Source organism: Rhinopithecus roxellana, chromosome 2, assembly GCF_007565055.1.
Source record: "Rhinopithecus roxellana isolate Shanxi Qingling chromosome 2, ASM756505v1, whole genome shotgun sequence".
Lineage (NCBI taxonomy): Eukaryota > Metazoa > Chordata > Mammalia > Primates > Cercopithecidae > Rhinopithecus > Rhinopithecus roxellana.
In genome coordinates this window covers 107,385,230-107,408,556 of record NC_044550.1, presented here as the reverse complement: position 1 = coordinate 107,408,556, position 23,327 = coordinate 107,385,230, and the positions used below count along the sequence as shown (strand labels likewise).

Here is a 23,327-nt window from a genome sequence, read left to right as displayed (position 1 = left end):
ACCAGTGAAGAATCCATTTCACGGCCGTGTTTTCCCTAAGGGTTTGGCGGGCTGATAAAGGAAGGTGGTGGGTTGGGGGCGGAGCTTGTTCTCCCTGACTTCAAATGGGACTCTGGGACTGCGGTTGGAGGTCTTGATGAATTGCCATTTACTCTGCCAAATCACCGCTTTGTTAAAAATTCAGATTGTTTTCCAGAAATTATTAAATGCTGTCTTAAACTCGTATTGCAAATTGTCATAGAGAAAAAAAAAAGAATTATATTCTCCAAACTGGGAATTTATTCAAAAAATTCCATTTTCTCATGTTGTTTGGTTACATATCTCCAAAAGCAGATTTAGCTTTCTCTTTGCTTTTCCTGAACTGTAGCTAAGATTATATTTTACATAAAAATTTAAAATTTCTATATGATCTGAGCCAAAAAGTTTCCAACTTTTGGGATTATGTTTTGTTTTTATTTTGGTCTGAGGGGGCTGAATCATCTAAAAGTTTCCCTCGTCAAACACCCACATGTAGGAAAAGAAAAAGAGAAAATTAAAAGTAAAAGGATTTATTACAACCTAGATTTCTTCCATTCTACTTCCTCTAGTAAGCATCACCCACATGGTAACTTAGTTATCTAAGAGTCCAGAAGATAAGCTGAACATTATAAGCATTATTTAAAATATTAAACATTGTGAAAACATAGATATAGATGTTTATTGAAGATAATGTTTTCAAAGTTACATAATCATTTTAACATAGGAATCCTAGGAATTTAATTTTTTCTGACCTCAAATACTTTAACACCACCAGGATATCTGGGTAATCACAATCCCTCAGGGCTTTCAAATATGCACATTTAGTGAAGTATAGATTGGAAAAACTACAGTGAACACACTAACATTAATCAGTGTATTTAAATATGTTTCCTATTATTGCTGTAATTTGTGGTGCTTTGCTTTTGAGGTGACATGCTGCCCTTGGATTGGAGCACCTTAAAGTTCTAGAAATAGATCTAATGATCGATACATCCAACAGAACTGAAATACGATGTCCATGCTTGCAGGAACCTCATAAAATGTGGTTGAGGATTTCTGGAGTGGTAACCCTTTCAGTTTGTGAAGCACCTGCCATCTGACTCTCTAAGATGCTTCTTTATTTGACACAACTGAATGTGAGGCTAAAGTGCTAAAACAAGGTACTCATTTCCCCTTCTTTTCTCCTGTGCATTTCATTCTCCCTTTGAAGGTGACTGTGCACTCACAAATTCTTTTTTTTTTTCTTTTTGAGACGGAGTGTCGCTCCGTCTCCCAGGCTGGAGTGCAGTGGCGCAATCTCAGCTCACTGCAAGCTCCACCTCCCAGGTTCACGCCATTCTCCTGCCTCAGCCTCCCGAGTAGCTGGGACTACAGGCGCCCACCACCACGCCCCGCTAATTTTTTTTTTTTTTTTTTTTTTTGTATTTTTTAGCAGAGATGGGATTTCACCGTGTTAACCACACAAATTCATAAACAGTAGAAGTGGCAATACTTGAATAGGCAGAAGAGAGTATCCTGAAAGTGTCTCTCTCCCTGGGCAGCTGGAGTGATTGAGGGAAGAAGTCCAGCATCTGACCACCTTCACAGGGAGGTTCGCTCAGCACAGAAACTCTCTAAGGAACTGGGGAAGAGACGGCAAGAAGTTTCATTATTCCCACATACAACACCCTGTTACAGTGATGGTGTAATAGTGGAAGATTTAGGAAAGAATATTGTCATGATTTTCTCCTTTTTGGATCAAAAGGAAAGAAAAAAAATTGTGTTATGTGACATCTTTCTCAGGAGATGCGAATTGGTTTTTAAACGGTTCAGATTTAGTGCTTTCCTGAAAATCAGGATCAACCAGATCTCCAATGGTAACGCTATGGAGTGAAGAAATCCACTGGGAACGATCACATGTTGCATAGAGGAACTCTGGGCTCCATGAAGCCATCTGAAGAGAAACATGGGAGGACAGGACTGTGAAAACCGGGACCCCTGCGGCACTGGGGAGCCATGGCTGTTTGCAGTCTGCATATTTCTGTCTGGGCACCCAGCTCTTCCATTTCTCCCAACCTACCTGTCTTGCTACTCAGAATATGAGGATTAACCCAGGGCCCTAACCAGGGAAGCTGCGATCAAGGAGGAGCCAGTGCCTCTGCATCCACCCTGGAAGACACACTGGTGGGTAAAGACAGGGACATGGCCTCCTTCCATTCCAGGACCTTCAGAGCCGGGATGTTGTGTGTGTTCAGCTGGTTTATCTCCCGAGGGGAGAGGGAGGAGGGAGGGAAAATCAGTGGCTGTAAACACACATACAGTGTGGTCTTTCTGTAAATGTGATAAGTAACATCCAACTTTGTGCATAGGACATGTTAGGATGGTCAAGGCCACAGTCCCTTGAGCCTGACCTGTAGAAAGTAACCATGGCAGGGCACGGTTGACCAGTGCTAATGAGTATGGCTTGCAGGGCAGGGCAGTGGTATAGCTCTTGGTAAGACAAGCATGAAGAGACTCCAAGGTGAGTAAAATTACATCTTTGAAAGAAGGATCGCTTTCTCTCATCTCTAGTTAGGAAATTAAAGTTATTGCATGTGCACACAGCGTTAAGCCTAAATTCACAACAAGTGACTTTAAGTATACCATTTTACAGCAGGTATATAGGATGTGTCTCAACGGTCATTAATGAACCCAAATAAAAGTAACATAATTTAAAATGCTTGAAAAGTGACCTGGAGTAAATCTGCTACCTGCTCCTGCTCAGAGTAAGTGTTAATCATCTGAGATACTGAGGTACATACCTTTGTAAAAGGAAGCAGATGCAATCTGGTATGCTCTTAGCTTAAAATTCCCACTTTGAAGAGGGCAAGGTGCAGATCATTCTGGATTTATATAAAGTAGTAAGAGTTTGGTTGGGATGGGGGGGTGGTCAATGAATGATAAATAATGTCAGAAAGAGTCTTTGTATAATCTGCTGCTGATGATGTGCCATAGACCTAGTGCCGTGGTTGACTGAGCCCTTTGACCTTAAGGAAAGGAAGGGAGGGAGGTCGGAGGCAGGGAAGGCAGAAGACATGCTTCACCTGATACTAAATTCTGAACCAGCTGAGGGATTCACAAAAGATTCCAACCAGTGGAGATAAGGTCAGTTTTTATCACAGACAGGGCTGTTGAGACTGTGACTTGGCTCTAGGGCACAGTAATGCCCTATCCCTGAATTCTGGGGTAAGACAGGCTTGCCCACCATTCAGAGGCAATGCTGACCAACCGCAGGTCTGAGACCCTAAGTTAGAGAGCTGGGACAGCAAAGCAGAAAACCAGGGTGCTCTCAGCAGGAAAGAAGGGGCTTTCCCCCAATAGGGTTTGGGGTTGTGTCCCTGCCCAAATCTTGTCTCTGTAAAATACAAAACTCTCATGTCTCAGTGTTGGAGGAGGGGCCTGGTAGGGGTGATTGGATCATGGGGGTGGATTTTCCCCTCACTGTTCTCATGCTAGTGAGTGAGTTCTCACAAGATCTGGTTGTTTAAAAGTGTGTAGCACTTCCTCTGTCTCTCTTCTCCCTCCTCTCTTCCAGCCATGTGAAGATGTGCTGCCCCTTCATCTTCCACCATGATCATAAGTTTCCTGAGGCCTCCCCAGCCATGCTTCCTGTACAGCCTGCAGAGCTGTAATCCAGTTAAACCTCCTTTCTTTAAACATTACTCAGTCTCAGGTATTTCTTTATAGCAGTGTGAGAACAGACTAATACATTCCCCAAATCACATGTGAAATAACTCACTCCTCCCAGCCTGGGCAAAATAAACAGAATGCTTTAGGGGAAAACCCTACTCATATAAACGAAAAGATCGGGGAATAAAGGCACCTCTTCTCCCTTTCCCCAATAGTTCTGTTGGTTCCTTCCATTAATATTTCTTGATTCAGGCTGAGTGCGGCAGCTCACACCTATAATCCCAGCTTTCTGGGAGGCCACGGCTGGCGGATCACTTGAGGCCAGGAGTTGGAGACCAGCCTGGCCAACATAGTGAACCCCCTCTACTGAAAATACAAAAATTAACTGGTCATGGTGGCGTCCCTGTAATCCCAGCTACTTGGGAGTCTGAGGGAGAAGAATCACTTGAAATTGGGAAGTAGAGGTTGCAGTGAGCTGCGATTGCACCACTTCACTCTAGCCTGGTGCTACAGAGTGAGAATCTGTCTAAGAATAATAATAATTCTAGATTTAGTATTTAGCGGTTTGAGAGCCCAAGCAGCCTATAATAATAATATTACAATGACCTGTAGGGGAGACGTGAAACTTTATCTCTGCTTTCTTAGGTCCTGGCTGGACCTGAGAGTGAAGTTGACCTGGGTAGATTATCAGGAGAAAAGCATACAAATTTAATAGAGGTTTTACATGACAAGGGAGCCTAATAAGGAAATGAATACCCAAAGAAATGGCAATACCTAAATGCTTTTATATTAGGTTGAGCATAAAGAAGAAATTATGGAAAAGTAACTAAATTATGTGGGGAGGCTGCAGGAAGATAAGCATTATTTTACCACGGTCTGTTCCTATAGAATTCTCTTCGCTATGGCTCCTGGTCACAGAAGGGCTTCTTTTCTCCTGGTACAGGGAACGGCATCTTTCACATGAGTGTTTTTACCTCCTGTTTTTTGGGGGGAAAAGGGGAGAATGACATGCACTTCTTGTATCTGCTGTTTTTCAAGTGTTTCTAACTCAAAATCATCCTTAGGCCAAAGTGATACATTTTAGGGTGGACATTCTGGCACCCTTTACCTGTAAATGGATCACTTATTCCAGGGTTTCTCAGATTTTTACAGAACTTGGGCATCACTGTGAGGTGACTGTAATAGCACTCAGGGGTTTGGGTTTCATCGAGTATTACTGAACCAAAACCTGCCAGCAGGAAACGCAGGCAGTTAGAGCCAGCTCAGAATGCCAAAGGCTTTGTGGAGCCCTTGCTGTGTCCTCGGGATGCAGAGTTAAGCTGGAAACAGTCCCTGTCCACAGTCTTGAAGAGGAAACACACAAGTAGGCAAATAAATTCCAGCACAGTGGAAGGCTGTGACAGCAGGAGGATGGGAAACAGGCGGAGGAAGCCTATCGCCACAGCTTCCCAGGGGCTGGTTCTGACATTCACCTCTCAGACCCCGAGGATCCTGGAAGGACTCCACATTGATTCATGGGCTCCTTTACTTTCTGGCTTTGGGTTCTGTTCAGCCAGCAGGGCACCCCCGCAGGAGACAGAGAAGGAGGCTGGGTGTTCTCCCCCTGGCTTATGCCACAGGGTGGCCTGTGTCAAGGGGGGCTGGGTAGGGAAGCTCCTGACAGCGGGACTCTTTCCTGGTGGCGGCACCACCGCGAGAGAACAGGGGAGGCCCCAGCTTCCCTCTGGACCCTTCAGGCTAGGAGTGGTAGGGGCTCCCCACCACCTGAGCTAGTGTCCATACCTATGCAAACAGTCCCTTATGAAACTCTCCTAACATTACCCCATCCACATGTGCCAGTGATTCCCTGACTTGTACAGGAATCAATGGCTTGGAAGAAGATTCTGAAATCAGTCATGGAGGGCTTAGGAAATGCTGCCCTACCCGTGCTCCTGGTGGCACAGAGGCCGACGTCATCTGCCCGTGCTCCTGGTGGCAGAGTCCGACATCATGCAGAAAATTATTGACATTACTTTGAGTTAACAATAGATTCAGGAACCTCTCTGAAGTCGAGAATTTCTGGAAGCCATAAACCAATGTGTTTTACTGATACATTCCTCTTCATGAATGTACAATAGGGATATATCATTGTTTAAAATCTTTGTCTTTATAAGCCTACCCATTTAGGTAAGTACAAAGTAAAAAGAAAGCACTTTTTCACAATTTAGTTGACCACCTACATTGTTTTAATGAAACAAAGTAATGATAACTCATACAACCAATGGCATTTTAGATTCCATAAACAATGATAATGGCTTTTGGCCTGAGTTCTGCCTGGCCTGGTATTAATACTGTGTTCCCTGCCTCCTTCTGCAGGCTTGCACACCCTTAGCTAGCCTCTCATTTTCAACATTTCTGAATTACTTTATTTTAGATGCCTCTCTTTTACATAGCTCAGGGCTTTGCTTTATAAGTGACATTTTTTTGTGTGTCTTATTTCTACCAAGAACATATTTAATGATTTTCACAAATCTTTTGTCATAGTTCCCTTTGTCATCTCTTGGTTGACTGAAATTTATTCTCCTATGGTTTCCTAAAGGAAAAGCCCATAAGAACAGTATTTTCTATCTTAATGCATGTTTAATGGTGTTTTACTGATAATTTTTTTTTTTTTTTTTTTTTTTTTTTGACATGGAGTATCACTCTTGTTGCCCAGGCTGGAATGCAATGGCATGATCTCAGTTCACTGCAACCTGCGTCTTCCGGGTTCAAGCAATTCTCCTGCCTCAGCCTCCCTAGTAGCTGGGATTACAGGGGCCTGCCACCACGCCTGGCAATTTTTTTTGTATTTTTAGTAGAGATGGGGTTTCACCATGTTAGTCAGGCTGGTCTCAAACTCCTGACCTCAGATGATCTAGCTGCCTCAACCTTCCAAAGTGTTGGGAATACAGGTGTAAGCCACCACGCCCAGTGTTTTACTGACATTTTTACACAAAAGGACACTTTACCTTCAACTTTTCTCTTTTCAGTATTTTGCAGGTGTTGCTTTGCTACCTTTTAGTTAAAGTTTGCCAGGAGGAAACTAGAGACTAATCTTTTACCTGCCTTGCAAGTCATTTTCTTTTCTTTTCTTCATTTTTTTGTGTTGTTGTTTGTTGTTTTGGCCTTGCTGACTTCAAAACTTTATCTCAAAGCACAATGATTTTACTAGAATCCATTTCAGTGTTTACGATTCTAGTCCTGTTTTCCGAGGGCATAGTATACCTTTCAGTATGTTGCTTGTTTTTAATTTCAGGAACATTTTTTGAATTAACATGGAAATAATCATTGTTATTTTGTTTTCTCTTTAGGATTTTAATTTTTTGTGCATCACAATTCTCACCTGATTTCTGATCTATCTTTTCTCCCTAGTCCTTTTAATTCTTCCTGTGTTCCCATTTCTTTGAATTCGCTTTTCTCATCTGGTGTCCCTATTCATTCGTGCAGCTTCTATTTCCATTCGTGCAGCTTCCGTTTCCATTCGTGCAGCTTCCGTTTTCATTCGTGCAGCTTCCGTTTCCATTCGTGCAGCTTCCGTTTCCATTCGTGCAGCTTCCGTTTCCATTCGTGCAGCTTCCGTTTCCATTCGTGCAGCTTCCGTTTCCATTCGTGCAGCTTCCGTTTCCATTCGTGCAGCTTCCGTTTTCATTCGTGCAGCTTCTATTTCCATTCGTGCAGCTTCCGTTTCCATTCGTGCAGCTTCCGTTTCTATTCTTCCTGGTGCTCCTTTTGATGTCATTTTCTTTTCCTTTTTTCTTAAATAATAATTCTGAGTTCCCTAAGCTCATGTTTTATCTACTGTTATTTAGTCATCATTTCCTTAAGTTCTCAAATATCTGATTTGTGATTCTCCTGCATAGAGGTTATTTATTAAGATTTTTTTTTTAATCATAGAGGAACAGTCACTTTAACAATCTGCGCTGTGGCAATGTGTTTTCTGGTGAGTGTTACTTCTCTATTGAAATTTTATTGCCTTTTTTTTCCAAAATTTTTCATGTAGTATCTTGCATCAGTGATGCCCCAGCTCCTTCCTAGCTGCTGTTGCTTTTTTCCGCCATCATTGAATGACTTAGAATTTGTGGACATTTCCTATATAAAGGAGGGGTCCAGGGAACCTTCAGATTTTTACTGTGAAAGATTCTGCCCTCTGCTGCTGTAGAAACAGATAGCTTCCTGCAAATGTGGCCAGTTACTGTATTTCCCTCTCTCTCTCCTTCCTTTTTGATATCTCATTTCCTCTAACTCTTTGAGCCAAGCCAAGTTCAAGAAGCCTTCTCCCTTATACTCTGTTTCTCCATCCCTTGTTTCTAACAAGGAATTCAGCTGTATGTTTCAGTTCAGTTGCATGTTTCCATCGTTTTTGGGAAATGTGTTTTTCCTAACTTTTCTAAAGATCTGCTACAATTTAGCTCACCTTCAGCTTTTCATTATTTTACTCTTCAATCTTGCTTGCATGCTTCTGCAAGATCTTAGCTGCTTCTAGTATTCTGTGCATGCATTTTGTACTAGAGGGGATACATCTATCTCAAAATGCTCAAAATGGAGGTTTTGCTCAAAGTGGATGTTTTCCTTTTACGATTTCCAGGAGGAGAAAAGGAGAGATGATGATTTATGCAGTAATACTCATAGTGTACATCCACTTAGAAATGTTTTAATTTGATTTATTGGAAATATTTTCTGTGGTATCAGCTTTTGGTTAATATACTATACAGAGATGCTGCTTGACTTACAATGGGGTTACGTCCCAATAAATCCATTGTAGGTTGAAAATATGGTAAGTTGAAAATGGCTTTAAAGGATACGATGGTCAAGATGGTGAAATGCAGAAGTCCTAACTCATGTGCAATGGCCATTACTGGTTTGCAACTTCATGCTGGGAAGTTATCTTCAGTTTCATCTCAAGAATAATTGCCTTCTTCTCATCAGAAGCAGGAAACACAGATGAGCGTCTATAGAAATGAAGAGATGGGAAACACAATATCCAAAAAACTGCAGGCAACACAGTCCACTGTGCAGTACTGGCTGTTACCCCGATGGTCATGGGGCTGCCTGGGCGCTGCGGCTCACTGCTCCTGCCCAGCAGCAGGAGGGAGTATTGGACAGCACGTCCCCAGCCCTGGAAAAGATCAAAAGTCAAAAGTGGAAGTACGGTTTCTACTGAATGTGTATCACTTTTGCAGCACCCTAAAGTCAAAAAATTAAGCCAAACCATTGTAAGTCAGGGAACATCTGTCTAGCTGTAGGACGATTCTTGGAGAACTAAATGCAGTGCTCCCAGAATGGTGCAAATATTAGGATAACATTCAGTTTAATTAAATGTCAAATCATAGGGTGGAAAATGACAGTGTCTTTGTCCAAAAAGCAGATGCAGAAGCAGCATAATCCACAGAAATTTTCCATTTCATTTGCGACCCAGTGGCTAGAATCCATTATCTGTTAAGTATTGTTCCAGGGCTTCAGCCTCCCCAACAGATTTCTCCTGTTTTCGTTGTTGCTGCAGGGACTGGCCCCGTCTTCTGAGGGCCAGGCCTCCATGGTGGCTGCACACCTCTGCTTTAAATACTTTTACACTTGCAGAAAAGGACCTTCTTGAAGTAAAAAAGACACCGTCCTCTTCTGCATGGGCCAATGCTCAACATACACATGCATGGAAAAAATTTCCAGGAACTAATAAACTAAGCATGGGGCAAATAAAACAATGCATGACCTAATTTCACCTCTAAGTTCGCTCTTGTGTAGGAAAAGATAAGTATTTCTTTCAATGTTAAGTTGGGGTGGTATCTAATAAATCAGAATGAAAACTCAGGTTTCATAAAAGCAGTGCTTTCTCTTCCAAAAAGGGCTCTGAATACATTGCTACTTACTTGAACATGCTGTCCATCAAGGTAGGAACTGAGGCAGGGCTCACACCTGTAATCCCAGCACTTTGGGAGGCCAAGTCAGAGGATTGCTTGAGCCCAGGAGTTTGAGGCCAGCCTGAGCAACATAGTGAGACCCAGCCTCTACCAAAAAAAAAAAAAAAAAAAAAAAAAAAGATGATGCTTGCCTGTAGTCCCAGCTACTCGAGAAGCTGAGGTGGGAGTATCAGTGGAGTTCAGGAGGCAGAGGTTGCAGTGAGCTGGGATCATGCCTCTGCACTCTAGCCTGGGTGACAGAGCGAGACCCTGTCTCAAACAAACAAACAAACAAACAAAGCAGGAGATGATATCCAAGCCATTTGTGATTTGTTCTGACCTTCCAATCTATGATTTAGGTATTGATTTAGAATGCATTTTATTCATCCCATAAAAATCTCTGCCAATTCTTCTTTTTTCTTTTTTTGAGATGGAGTCTGGCTTTGTCACCCAGGCTGGAGTGCAGTGATGTGATCTTGGCTCACTGCAACCTCCACCTCCTGGGTTCAAGTGATTATCCTGCCTCAGCCTCCCGAGTAGCTAGCTGGGATTATAGGCGCCCACCACTATGCCTGGCTAATTTTTGTATTTTAGTAGAGACACAGTTTCGCCATGTTGGCTAGGCTGGTCTTGAACTCTGACCTCAAGTGATCCTCCTGCCTCAGCCTCCCAAAGTACTGGCATTACAGGTGTGAGCCACCACGCCTTCTCAGAATAATGTATTCTTTAACTTTTTGTCTGCTTTTTTTAGATTGAAAAATTTCAAAATTATAAGCACATTAAATGGTTGACATTGGACATCAACATTGAGCTGGAGAAAAATCAGTGGTTCCTTCTGATGTGAAAGGAAGCAACAATATATAAATACAGGTCTATGTCTTCATTTCTCCTTGTAACAAAAATGGGGTTATTCAGTGTTGAAAATTTGCTTAGGCAATTCCCCAAACAACTACTTAAAAATACCCAGAGGTGGCCACTTGTTCTGTGCCTACATCAGACTCCAAAAAAGGAACAAATACTTTCAGCAATGCTGATTGACCCTCCCATAAGTTTCTCTCATTTTAAAATATGGGAAAATCATCACTTCTCACTCAATAGAAGAGGTTAGGTTTAGGGCCGTGCTGTGTTTGTTTTATTGCTACTAGGTAAGCCAACTTTGATTCTGGCCAGAACGATCAGCTTATGTTTATATCAGCTTTAACAAGATCCATAACTGTTTTCCCTCTTCACTATCCTGGCCATATGTGGGATATAAACTTCTGTGCTTCTTACCAGGAAAAAATAATCCAATTTCAAAGACTCAGGTCTAACCACTCAGGTGACTTTAAAATCAAATTATTCTGTAGAATTTTACAGAATGACAGCAAGTTTGTTGAATGATACAATATTGATGTATATATGAATTTTTAGTTGGAGACTAAAATCTGTTTTAGAAATAGACCCAGCTCTTTTTAGAAAGTATTTAAATTTTTCCCATTGATCATATAGTTCCCTAAAGTTTTAGCTTCTTAAAAAATCTAAACAGCATTATGCTTTTAAAGAAAGCAAAGTGGAACGTTTGATTATGAGATGTAAGGAATGCTAATGTTTTATAGTTTATGTCTTCGATAATCAGTTTCTAACTTTTTTTTTTTTTTTTTTTTTGAGACAGAGTCTCGTTCTGTCGCCCAAGCTGGAGTGCAGTGGTGCGATCTCCGCTCACTGCAACCTCTGCCTCCCGGGTTCACGCGATTCTCCTGTCTCAGCCTCCCAAGTAGCTGGGACTACAGATGTCCGCCACCACGTCTGGCTAATTTTTGTATTTTTAGTAGACATGGGGTTTCACCATGTTGGCCAGGATGGTCTCGAATTCCTGACCTCATGATCTGCCTGCCTCGGCCTCCCAAAGTGCTGAGATTACAGGTGTGAGCCACTGTGCCCAGCCCAGTTTCTAACATTTTTAATAATCATCATACAATTGAAACGAGGTGCAATTGGACTCATGAGGTCATGGGTCAATTTCCTGACTGTGGGTTTAGACCGTCCAGCTTGTTCTCCTGCCACCCACTCTTAGCATGCAAGGATGAAGCAAGTGACAATCAGCCAACATGTGCTCAAATGGCTAGATATTCGATATTGAGTAGAAAAATCCTTACACATCAGCTGAGTTTTTCAATGTTTACTCATATATTTTGGCATAGAATAAACCAAATCTGTGATTTTTCAGCATGTTATGGTTGTAGAGTTCATGAACTATTATTCCATCTCGGGAATATGTTGAGAAGTAAAGTAAATTTTATTATTGCAAAAGATGCAGTAATATGTGGTATTTTGTTTTAAAAGTCAAAACTTACTCAGCAAACGCGTGACATACAGCTGGTGAAGAGCTGATTCAGTAAAGTTTTGGTTTCAAGAAATCCTGGCCCACCTAAGGAAACTCCAAGATAGCAAGGTTTATCTTAAAGAGAAAAAAGGATCAAAAGACCCTCAAGAATTAGGCACCCACCCCCTCTGTCTCCCTCTCCCTCAGGAGCCATGCAATTCCTTGCAAGACTGTCCGCTCCCCACCTATGACTGTTCTCTCCCTTCCCTCGGAGTGGGTTCTTCACCACAGCCGCTTGTGCTGGCCTCACATGGTCACTTGTGCCACACTTTATCATAGCTCACTGGCCCCTCTTATCATTTCTCAGTCCCAGATTATTGACAGATGAATGGGATTTTCACAGTTTACCTTTTCAATGTGGCTCTGCATCCTTAGCAAACCTATGGATTTGCTGCCTGTGGAAGAATACAGACGGTTGCAAACTCTGTCCTTCTCCCATCGAAAGATGAAGTCTGGTTTCCCTCCCTTAACACTGGCTTTGCCTTTGAGATTTGCTTGATGCGTAGAATACAACAGAAGTAACTCAGAAGAAGAACTTCCAAGGTTAGGTCAGAAGGAGCCTCTCAACTTCTATCTGGGTCTCTGGTAGAACCACACTCTTGCCCTTGGAACCATGAGCTGCCACTTTGCTAGAAAGACCTTGTGAAAAGGCTCTTGGACAGCACAGATCGGAGAGGAGTCCAGCTGAGTCTTGCCTTCCCATGCCTCCGCCAAGATGCCAGCCATGGGAGTGAAGCTATCTTGGACCCTTCAGACCAGATCAGCTATCAGCTATTGAATACCACCCACTGTCCCGAGTCAACGCCACGTGTAACAGCATCGCCACAGGAGCACTACCAAAATCTCTGACCCACAGAATTATGAAATTTAATACAATAGTTGTTTTAAGCCACTAAGTTTTAGGGTAGTTTGTGATATAGCAGCAGATGAAACGCCTCTGTTCACAGCGGCTGAGACTCAAATGGATGCAAGCCAAGCAACCTACGTCTACCCCAGCAAGGACAGTGGGTAGAAGTTTCCTTACAGAAAAGACTGCATGTCATCAGGAATCATAATTGAAATATCTAAGTTAATTCCTATCCTAAATTTCCCTTGAGGATACAACAAGGAGAAACAGTATTAAGTTACAGCTAGACTCTAGTGGGATTTAGATTAAAAATACAAAAGTACATCTAGATGCTAGATGAGACTAGTGACGTCACAAGCCAGACTGAAACTTAATCACATTAAGAAGCAGGTAATCATATTCAAACTTCATTTGTACTCGGTAACTTAAGGATAATTACATCTCACAGCTAAGGACTATCTTTGTCAGTCTCATGTTTTCATGATCATCTGAAGCAGAGGAATTAATAAATTTTAATTATGCCTCAAATTTTTTTGAAACTTAGCCTACATGTATTTTGTAGATATTCACTTAAAAGTGAAAAATATTATGCAAAATTCAGTTACGTGTAGATATTTTTGGAGAAAAAAACCTTAAAACTTAGAAACCAGTTACATAGTCATTATTAACTCAAAACAGATCATACTGATATATTTCTCATGTTCCATGCCCTTCCTTAAGGACAATGATTTTTTCTTAAACATCAAACATTTCAGCCTTTGCATATTTCTCCAGAAACCACCATGAGCATCCATATAATGTGTTCATTGTCAGGTTTTTTTTGACTTGCCTTCAAAACAGTTGACTCTGAGTTTAGTTTGTTGATTCACAGGAAAAAAAAAAAAAAAAAAAAAAAAAAAAAAAAAAAAAAAAAAAAAAACAACCTGAATGCCACCAAGAAATCTCCATGGATTGTTAAAAAAAATTAACTGTGAAAAGAAGAACCTCTGATCCTTGCCCAACGTGTTCTCTAGTTTCTCCCTCAGATTAATTAAGAAAAGCATGTTAATTACAGTGGATTCCAAATGTGCTCACCTCCAGTTAGTGTTTTTCAAAGTATTGACTATTTTGGCTGGGTCCAAGATCGCCTATTAGATTATAAGCTCCTCTGAGACCCAGAGGCCACGCCTTTCTTGTCATTGACCAGATAGGGAGAAACAGGAAAGCTCTGTTCATTTTGGGGGGTGTGATAACTCACATTTCAACTGTGCTGAAGGTGCCAGTGATTGACATTTGCTATTTTTACCATCTAGCCTCTGTTTATTGCTTTATTCAAAATATCTTCTCCTTGAGGAGAACAGCCTCCCCTATTTCATCCATCTGATTTGGGTGGACAGAAGACCCACCTCCACCTGCAAGGATGAGACATCACGGGCTTCAGTTGATCAACAAATCTCAACACCTTTGCAGACAGATTTGCTTAGAAATGTCCCAATAGTCCACAGCCAAGGTGGTATGTTTTAGGGCTTCTGGATAAATACAAGCTTTTTTTCTCTGGCTTGCAGGAGCTCCTGAAAAGCAATTTCTTCCTTCTCCCAAGTGTGAGGTTGGAGATCTGTAACTACAATCACCAGTTTGCTGCCAGGTGGGAACAGCCTTCAAAGGATGCAGCTGAAAGCAGGAAAGGTTCGTGACATAGACATAAGCTGGATGAAGCCTCACCTCAGGTGTACATCTGGACTTTGCCATTTTATGAACCAATAAGTTCTCTTATTCCAAAGGTGAGTTTTATTTTGGTTTATGTTTTGCAGCTAAAATATTTCTACTTTCTCTTTCACTACAGGATCTTTGAATGATTTAGATATAAACTTCAAGCTCCATTTAGGTCAGAGATTTTTGTCTGTATTGTTCACTGATGAATCCCCCTGCCTTGGACACTGCCTGGTAATATTAGATGCTCTGTAAATATCTGTTGATAAAATGTGTAAACTCAGTTCAGCCTTTAAGAAGATTAATATTGTTAATAACACATGCCTAATGAAAGAATCTGAGTATATATTCCTAGAATACACACATAAAATTTAAAACACCTAAAAATGCTTAAATACATTTAAAAAAACCCAAAACTATAATGATTGGTGAGATTCAGCAAGTAGTATGTTGCAACTGGCTTGTCCTGGCTTTGGAGACTGAGCTGTGTACATCTCTTCCTGATTCCGCACCCAGTGTCTTCGTGTTGGCAGCCTGAAATTGATCATAGGGGCATTTATACCATGGTAATTGGCAAACACTACAAATGAGGGGTTTATTTCCTCTCCTCTGCCCCACCCTCCCAGAGAGCCAGTTCAGCATTATTTTCCCTAGAAAAACCTTTTAGTGTAGTGAACACTTTCTTTTAAACAAATAAAATCTTTCAATTTCAGAGCTGGAAAGAAACTTTGTTTTGACTTCAGTATCCTAAGTTGACAGGCGAGGAATCTCTCCATGAGCTAAGTTAGGGAGGTGATAGCACACCCCGGACCCGCGATTTGCAAGATCTAAATCACACAGCCACTCTGCAAGAAAAAGCTTGGAAAATAATCCAAACACATGATCTCTAGTGAGACGCCAGGCATTTATTGGGGAAAATATGTCCCTCTAATTATGCGATGTCAGGGATCACTCTAGATGGGGGTTGTGTGGGTCAAATGTGGTACCAGGATCCCTAGATCTGGCCAAGTCTCTCCCAGGCTCACTGACCTGCAGAACTGAACGCCCAGTTGCAGCCTGGTGTGCTGTCTCTGCGAGATAAGTGAAATGACTCGGCGTTTCCTGCTCTTTCTCAAAGGTAAACTCACACCAACCCTTGTGTGGCAGGCCAATTCTCCCTGACCATCACACAGACAGGCCTGCCTGACAGTCACACAGACAGCCCTGCCTGACAGTCACACAGACAGTCCTCCCTGACAGTCGCACAGACAGGCCTTCTGACAGTCGCAGCGACAGCCCTGCCTGATGGTCACACAGACAGGCCTCCTGACGGTCACACAGACAGGCCTGCCTGATGGTTGTACAGATAGGCCTGCAGAGCACTGCAGTTACACAGATAGATTTCTACAGCACGGCCGTCACATGGAGTGGTTAGTTAAACCTAGGGAAATCAGTGCCCAGACATCAAAGCTAGAAATGAAACATATGGTCAGTAGGAACCTTACATGGGCTTCTCCCTAACCTAGAGCAAGCTAAATAATAGACAGTCTTACATTCCTCGTGCCAGGACCCACCTCATCTGAGATGAGTCAAGGTAAGAGGCAGCTGTTTGAATAGATTCATTGGAGAGTCTAAGGCAGCTCTGTGGACCAAGCTGTAAAGGAGATAAAGTAGAAATGATCACTCCGGTGCCACAGGAGACAGGCCTGGAAGGTACTGGGGCCCTCACAGCTCAATCGGACTTAGCAAGCATGTTTTTACCTCTGACCTTCTAGTTGAAACAAAATTAGTTACCAATAGACTGAAGCACTGCTATACTGCATGCAGACACACAACACCAACCTGTATCAGCACTAAGAAAATTGTAACACTTTGAGTTAGTCTGGTGGAATTTTCTCTGGCCTTCTCCCTGTATCCGGTTACAGCAATAAATTCCTTCTTTCCTAGTTTGTGTGCTTCTTGTTACTGGGCCTCGAGAAAATGCAGCAAGCTCCGGCTTGGTTCTGTGAACACTTGTGCACCAGAATCGAAGGTAAGGCAATAAAAACCTTGATCTTTATTATATTCTGTGAGCCAAGAATAATGACTATTTGGGCTTTTTCTGGGAAATAAAATCAATAAATAAACACATAAGAAGAGATGAAGAAAATGGTCTTAAATTTACTACAAAAAAAAATCCCGTTTTCCCACACCTGAAGATGCTGAAACAAGGCGTTAACGTAAGCACAGACGGATGGTTCCTGGTGCGGTGCAGGCTGTGTCTCTTGGTTTTCCCTGTAAGGTGCCCTGCCAGCTCCCAGCTAGGACTCCAGGCATCCTCCACACTCCTCCCTGCCCCAGGCACGGTTTCCTTGATGCCGCGAGGAGTGTGTGGAAGGAATGAGGGCACTGCGGTTCACTGCCATCCCAGAAAAGCTGCTGTCCCTGTCACTGACGTCTAAAAGTAGTCTGCCACTGGCTGGGTGTGGTGGCTCACTCCTGTAATCCTAGCACTTTGGGAGGCTGAGGCGGGTGGATTGCCTGAGCTCAGGAGTTCAATACCAGCCTAGGCAAAACGGTGAAACCCCGTCTCTATTAAAATACAAAAAAAAAAAAAAAAATTAGCTGGGTGTGGCGGCGTGTGCCTGTAATCCCAGTTACTTGGGTGGCCGAGGCAGGAGAATTGCTTGAACCTGGGAGGCAAAGGCTGCAGTGAACCGAGATCGAGCCATTGCACACTGCACTCCAGCATCCTGGGCTACAGAGTGAGACTCCATCTCAAAAAGAAAAAAAAGAGTAGTCTGGCACAATTAAAAAAGCAGTGTAACCCTGATTGTGTCAACTTTATGTGGATAAATCAGGTGTTATTTTCATTATAGGATTTTTTTTTTGAGACAGAGTCTCACTCTGTCACCCAGGCTGGAGTGCAGTGGCACGATCTCGGCTCACTGCAAGCTCCGCCTCCCAGGTTCATGCCATTCTCCTGCCTCAGCCTCCTTAGTAGCTGGGACTACAGGTGCCCACCACCACGCCCGGCTAAATTTTTGTATTTTTAGTAGAGACGGGGTTTCACCGTGTTAGCCAGGCTGGTCTCCATCTCCTGACCTCGTGATCCATCCTTTTACCCATACTTAGTTTTTGTGTTTTCCTTCCAGAGGGGAAAAGAAACAAATGCCAATCTAAAAACATGTGGAGTTTCTATAGTCAGTCGATTTTTTTCCTGGCTGATCAAAAAGATCAGTAATAACTTTGCACTTAGCATGACATAGGTAATGACATTATTTCTATCGTTATTGCATTTTCCCTATTTGGATAATCAATTAAGTCAACAATATTTAGAATTTTGCTGCTCAGACTGAGTCACTGGAAAAATAAATAAGCCAGTGAAAATATAGACCCCAGATTAGAGGCCCGGTCAGGATCAGGCTGTGGCTGGCGGAGTGGAGTGGGAGCCTCAAGAACAGGGAGAGGCTCCTGTGCTGGCCCAGGGAGGTGCCCCGGCAGGTGCCGCGTCTCTCCTTTGCTCAGACACCCAATGCTTGAATGCTTGGAACGACTGTCTTCTTCTTTTTCTTTTCTTTTCTTTCTTTTTTTTTTTTTTGACGGAGTTTCACTCTTATTACCCAGGCTGGAGTGCAATGGCTTCAAGCGATTCTCCAGTCTCACTCTCCCAAGTAGCTGGGATTACAGGCATGCACCACCACGCCCGGCTCATTTTGTATCTTCTGTTTTCAGTAGAGATACGATTTCTCCATGTTGGTCAGGCTGGTCTTGAACACCCGACCTCAGGTGACCCACCCGCCTTGGCCTCCCAAAGTGCTGGGATTACAGGTGTGAGCCGCCGCGCATGGTCTCTTTTATCTTTCTTTCTTTTTTTTTTTAAGACAGTTTTGCTCTTGTCGCCCAGGCTGGAGTGCAGTGGCACAATCTCTGCTCACCACAACCTCCACCTCCCAGGTTCAAGTGATTCTCCTGCCTCAGCCTCCTGAGTAGCTGGGATTACAGGCACCACCATGCCCAGTTAATTAATTAATTTATTTATTTATTGTATTTTTAGTAGAGATGGGGTTTCACCATGTTGGCCATGCTCGAACTCCTGTCCACAGGTGATCCACTTGCCTTGATATTTAAAAAATATCTACTGTAAAAATGTGCTTAGTGAGGAACACATACACGCACTGGCTAGAGAGAACTGAAATAGGCCCTGCATCCATTACTCAAGTTAGTCCAGAAACTGTTCTACAAATGAGCACTGGACTTGGAGAAGCCCAGGCCAGCCCTTGACATCCCGGATACTATAGGAAAACTCCCTGCCTCCCAGACCTCTTGTTTTCTAATCTTGAAATGAGGAATTGGAGTAAGAAACTCTAATACCCATTCGTATTTTAACATTTATTGGTTCTGAATGTTCTTACCCCCCTGTAGTGCTGAGCCAGTTTCCACAGAGAATCTAATATGCATATTTCCATCAGCCCAAAAAGGCAGGTCTGCTAGAAGAGTGGAGGAAGGACAGACCCTCATCGAGTAATCTCCAAGGAGAGGCCTTTAGATATTCTGGCTACTTAACTTAGAAAATTAATATTAAGTATCATTAGCATTGGCATGATTGTCCAAATGACATTATCAATTTCTAATACATAGATCAACAACTCATGCATTGATTCAGCAGTTATTTGGTAGGCGTCAAATGGTCTCTCTGTGTTCAAATATTTGAAGTCTAGTGGTGGGGGTACTATTTAAGGCATCGTAAGACAGTACTGCATTAATAGCAAATAAGCTGGTTAGTTCAGGGAAGAGGAGAATTCATCTGGACGTGTATATTTCATAAGGCCCCGACGGGGAAAGCGGTGTTGATACTTGGTCTTAGAGAATGTATGTGGCTTGAATAAGTGGGGGAGTGTTCACAGGATATTTCCTGGGGGCTGAGATAGAGAAGGGGAACAGACCTTCTCGAGGAAGAGTGTGCCTGCCAATCTGAACACAGTAGAAGCTTCCTCTGGCCCAGTGGAATGGCAGTGCGGGAAGGGAGGCTCGGCACCCACTTCTGGAGACAGGACATGTCAAGCTAAACTGTCAGTGATGACCCACCCATAACTGTCACACTTCCCAACGCCGCACACACCGCATTACCCACCCATAACCACAGCATTACCCACCCATAGCCATCACACTTCCCAATGCCGCACACACACCGCATTACCCACCCATAACCATCACACTTCCCAATGCCGCACACACACCGCATTACCCACCCATAACCATCACACTTCCCAATGCCGCACACACACCGCATTACCCACCCATAACCATCACACTTCCCAATGCCGCACACACACCGCATTACCCACCCATAACCATCACACTTCCCAATGCCGTGCACACGGCACATTTTCTTTGACAGGAAACTGCAAGTGTTCCTACCTAGTTTCAGTATCATTTTAAACTTTTTCTAGTTTGACTTGGTCATAAAAATAAAGCTTAGAAATCTCTACTTTGTGCCCTTTTTGTAGAAAAGAAACAAAGCATTTTGAAATGTTAACACAGTGGGCTGGGTCCAATATATTAAACATGAAAACCTTAATGAATAGTAGATACACAGTAATCTTCCCAGCTATGATTCCTGGAGATTTTTTGGACTGAATTCAGATGAGGCGTTCTAGACAAAGGAGGGGAAAGAAAGTATGAATGGACAAAAGGTCAAGCTGAGAAGGCAGCAAAGCTTTTTTAATTCAAATTGTAAGAAATAGTTTGTTTCAACAGAATGAAGGATAAAAACAACTATGTGATTATTTCAATTGATGCTGAAAAAACATTGGATAAAATTCAACATCGCTTCAAGATAAAAACCCTCAAACAACTGGGAATAGAAGGAACATAACTCAACATAATAAAAGCTATATACAACAGACCCACAGTTAGTATCATACCGAATGGGGAAAACTGAAAATCTTTCCTCTAAGATCTGGAACATGACAAGGATGACCACTTTCACCACTGTTATTCAAGATGGTACTGGAAGTCCTAGCTAGCACAATCAGAGAAGAGAAAGATGTAAAGGGCATCCGAATGGGAAAAGAAGTCAAATTATCCTTGTTTGCTGATGATGTAATTTTATATTTAGAAAAACCTAAAGACCGACAAGAAGACTATTAGAACTGATCAATTCAGTAAAGGTGCAGGATACAAAATCAACATATAGAAATCAGTAGCATTTCTATATGCCAATAGCGAATAATGTGAAAAAGAAATGTGGAAAGTGATCCCATTTACAATAGTCACACATAAAATTAAATACTTAGGAATTAACCAAAGAAGTGAAAGATCTCTGTAATGAAAACAGTAAAAAACATTGATGAAGGAAATTGAAGAGGACACCAAAAAATAGAAAAATATTCCATGTACATGGATTGGAAGAATTAAAATTGTTAAAAATGTTCATACTATCCAAAGCAATCTACAGATTCCATGCAATCCCTATCAAAATACCAATGATGTTCTTCACAGAAATAGAAAAAACAATCCTAAAATTTATATGGAACCACAAAAGGTCTAGAATAGCCAAAGCTATCCTAAGCAAAAAGGACAAAACTGGAGAAATCACATTACCTCACTTCAAATTATACAGAGTGATAGTAAGCAAAACAGCCTGGTACTGGCATAAAAATGGACACATAGACCAATGGAACAGAGAAGAGAACTCAGAAACAAATCCACACACCTACAGTGATCTCATTTTTTACACAGGTGCCAAGAACGTACACTGGGGAAAAGAGAGTCTCTCCAATAAATGGTGCCAGGAAAACTGGACGTCAATATGCGAAAGGATGAAACTAGAGCCCCCCCTCTCTCTCACCATACACAAAAATCAAATCAAAAGAAATTAAATAATTAAATCGAAGACCTCAAACTATGAAACTGTTACAAGAAAACATTGGGGGAAAATCTCCAGGACATTGAATCTCCAGGTCTGAGCAAAGACTTCTTGAGTCATACGCCACAAGCACAGAAACCCAAAGCAAAAATGGACAAACGGAATCCCACTACGTTAAAAGGTTTCTGCACAGCAAAGGACATAATCAACAAAGTAAAGAGACGATCCACAGAACGGGAGAAAATATTAGCAAACTACCCCTCTGACAAGGATTAATGAGCAGAATATATAAAGAGCTCAAACAACTCTACAGGAAAAAAAAATCTAATAATCCAATCAAAAAATGGGCAAAGGATTTGAATAGACATTTCTCAAAAGAAGACATACAAGTGGCAAACAGGCCTCCCAAAGTGCTGGGATTACAGGCATGAGACACCTTGCCCGGCCTCTCTATTTTTATGCAACAAAAGATATTCCACCAGAAGGTAACTTCAGTTCCAGTTGTTTATTCTCTGAGAACTTGGTTTGGAGATAGGGTTGGTAAATGGTTAAAAGTGTGTGGCATCTTTAGTCATTTCCCAATTTGCTAAATTACAAAGGACGAGCTTTTTGATAGATTACTGGGTGGCCAATCTGCTTGATAAGAAGCTCAAAGACAAGTCTGTTCCTCAATTACACATTTTTAATCCTCGAGGCCAGAGGGTTAGTCTTTCCTTTAACTTCCTTTTTAATTAATTTTATTAATCTGTTGCAGATGTTCTTTTGATATATCCACATTGGTCAAGGAAGATGGACATGAAAGCTAATGTCTTGGCACAAGATTATGCCTAAAGCCCATAACTTAAAATCAGACGGGCTAAACTTCACATAAACTGCATACACCTTGGTATCACTCCTCCACAAAACTTCTACCATCTCACTACTTACAGACATTCCAACTTCAGAATCCACGCCTTGTATGAGGTGACTGCCACCTTCTGCTCTCTGAAAATATTTCCCTACTTTTAGGTGTAAAAGGAGCAGTAAAGCGTTTAATCTTATAAAAATTCTTTTCTGCTAATATGCTAGCCCCTCAGGAAACAGTCTTAAATCATTACAAAATTTGCATTTGTTATCATTTTAGGTGCCATTTAGGTCAGTGGGGGGAAATCTCTTCAGGTCAGTCTTTCGTTTTTGTTGCCACAGATTGCTTCACAAAGATGATAGCAGTTCCAACCAAGAGCGCCAAGGGGCTACTTCCCTCAACACATCACAATGCACAGGATTAAAAGAAGAGTTTCCCAAAAACATTGTATCCAGTAAATTTAGATTAGGTTGAATCTTCTAACCCAAGCAAAAAGGCATTATCTTGCTTCCATGCTTATTAAAATCTTGGTGTTTGTTTTATAGTTTTAGTCTTTAAGCTCCCAAAACGCAAAGATTTTTGAATAATTCCCAGTAGTTTTACCACGTATAAAAACTGCCTTCAATTTTATAAGCTTATTTGATCTCTGCTAGGCCAGCATGCTGGGGGGGATAAATATCAAAATTTAAAAAGAAATTCTCGGCCAGTAAGAAAAGGTAAAGATTAATTCACTATGTTACTGTACATTCAACAATTGACACAGCTCTATTATCACTTTATGATACCATCCGCTGACCATCATTCTTCCTTCTAGAAAGGCTTTAGTGGTAAGAAATTAACTAAGAAAGAGAAAAGGAACTTTAACTTGTCCTCACAGAGATGATGGGTGGGAAAGAAGATAAAGAAATTTATTACTGAAAAATATAAACTGGATCAGCATTAGTCACATTAAACAGATTAATGCTTGTTTTCCCAAAGTATTTCTTGGTAGTTAGAGTTGCATCCCTGTTCTCTGCTCACCCTGAGTTAGGCCCAGCCTCTGGAGTTGTGGTTTGAACAGGATCAGCACTCCAGTAGCCACCTAGTTTCTCTAAGTCTTGAGCATCCTGTTTTTCCCAGGCAGCCAGAGTCCTCTGATTTCTTTTCTGCTTTTTTCTTTGTTGTTTTCTAATTTAGAA

At 41.9% G+C, this 23,327-nt stretch overlaps 1 long non-coding RNA gene across 1 annotated transcript in view; it reads right to left on the bottom strand.

The window, feature by feature from the left end:
- Positions 1–4,431: 4,431 nt before the first annotated feature.
- LOC104673819 overlaps positions 4,432–23,327 on the bottom strand; it is a 72,128-nt gene continuing 53,232 nt past the window's right edge. Inside the window, exons 2-7 of the long non-coding RNA XR_749565.2 lie at positions 19,381–19,478; positions 18,850–19,000; positions 14,173–15,010; positions 12,289–12,434; positions 11,912–12,015; positions 4,432–4,643 (exon numbers count right to left, since the gene is read on the bottom strand). This is a non-coding gene — a long non-coding RNA (uncharacterized LOC104673819). The remainder of the gene's footprint in view (positions 4,644–11,911; positions 12,016–12,288; positions 12,435–14,172; positions 15,011–18,849; positions 19,001–19,380; positions 19,479–23,327) is intronic.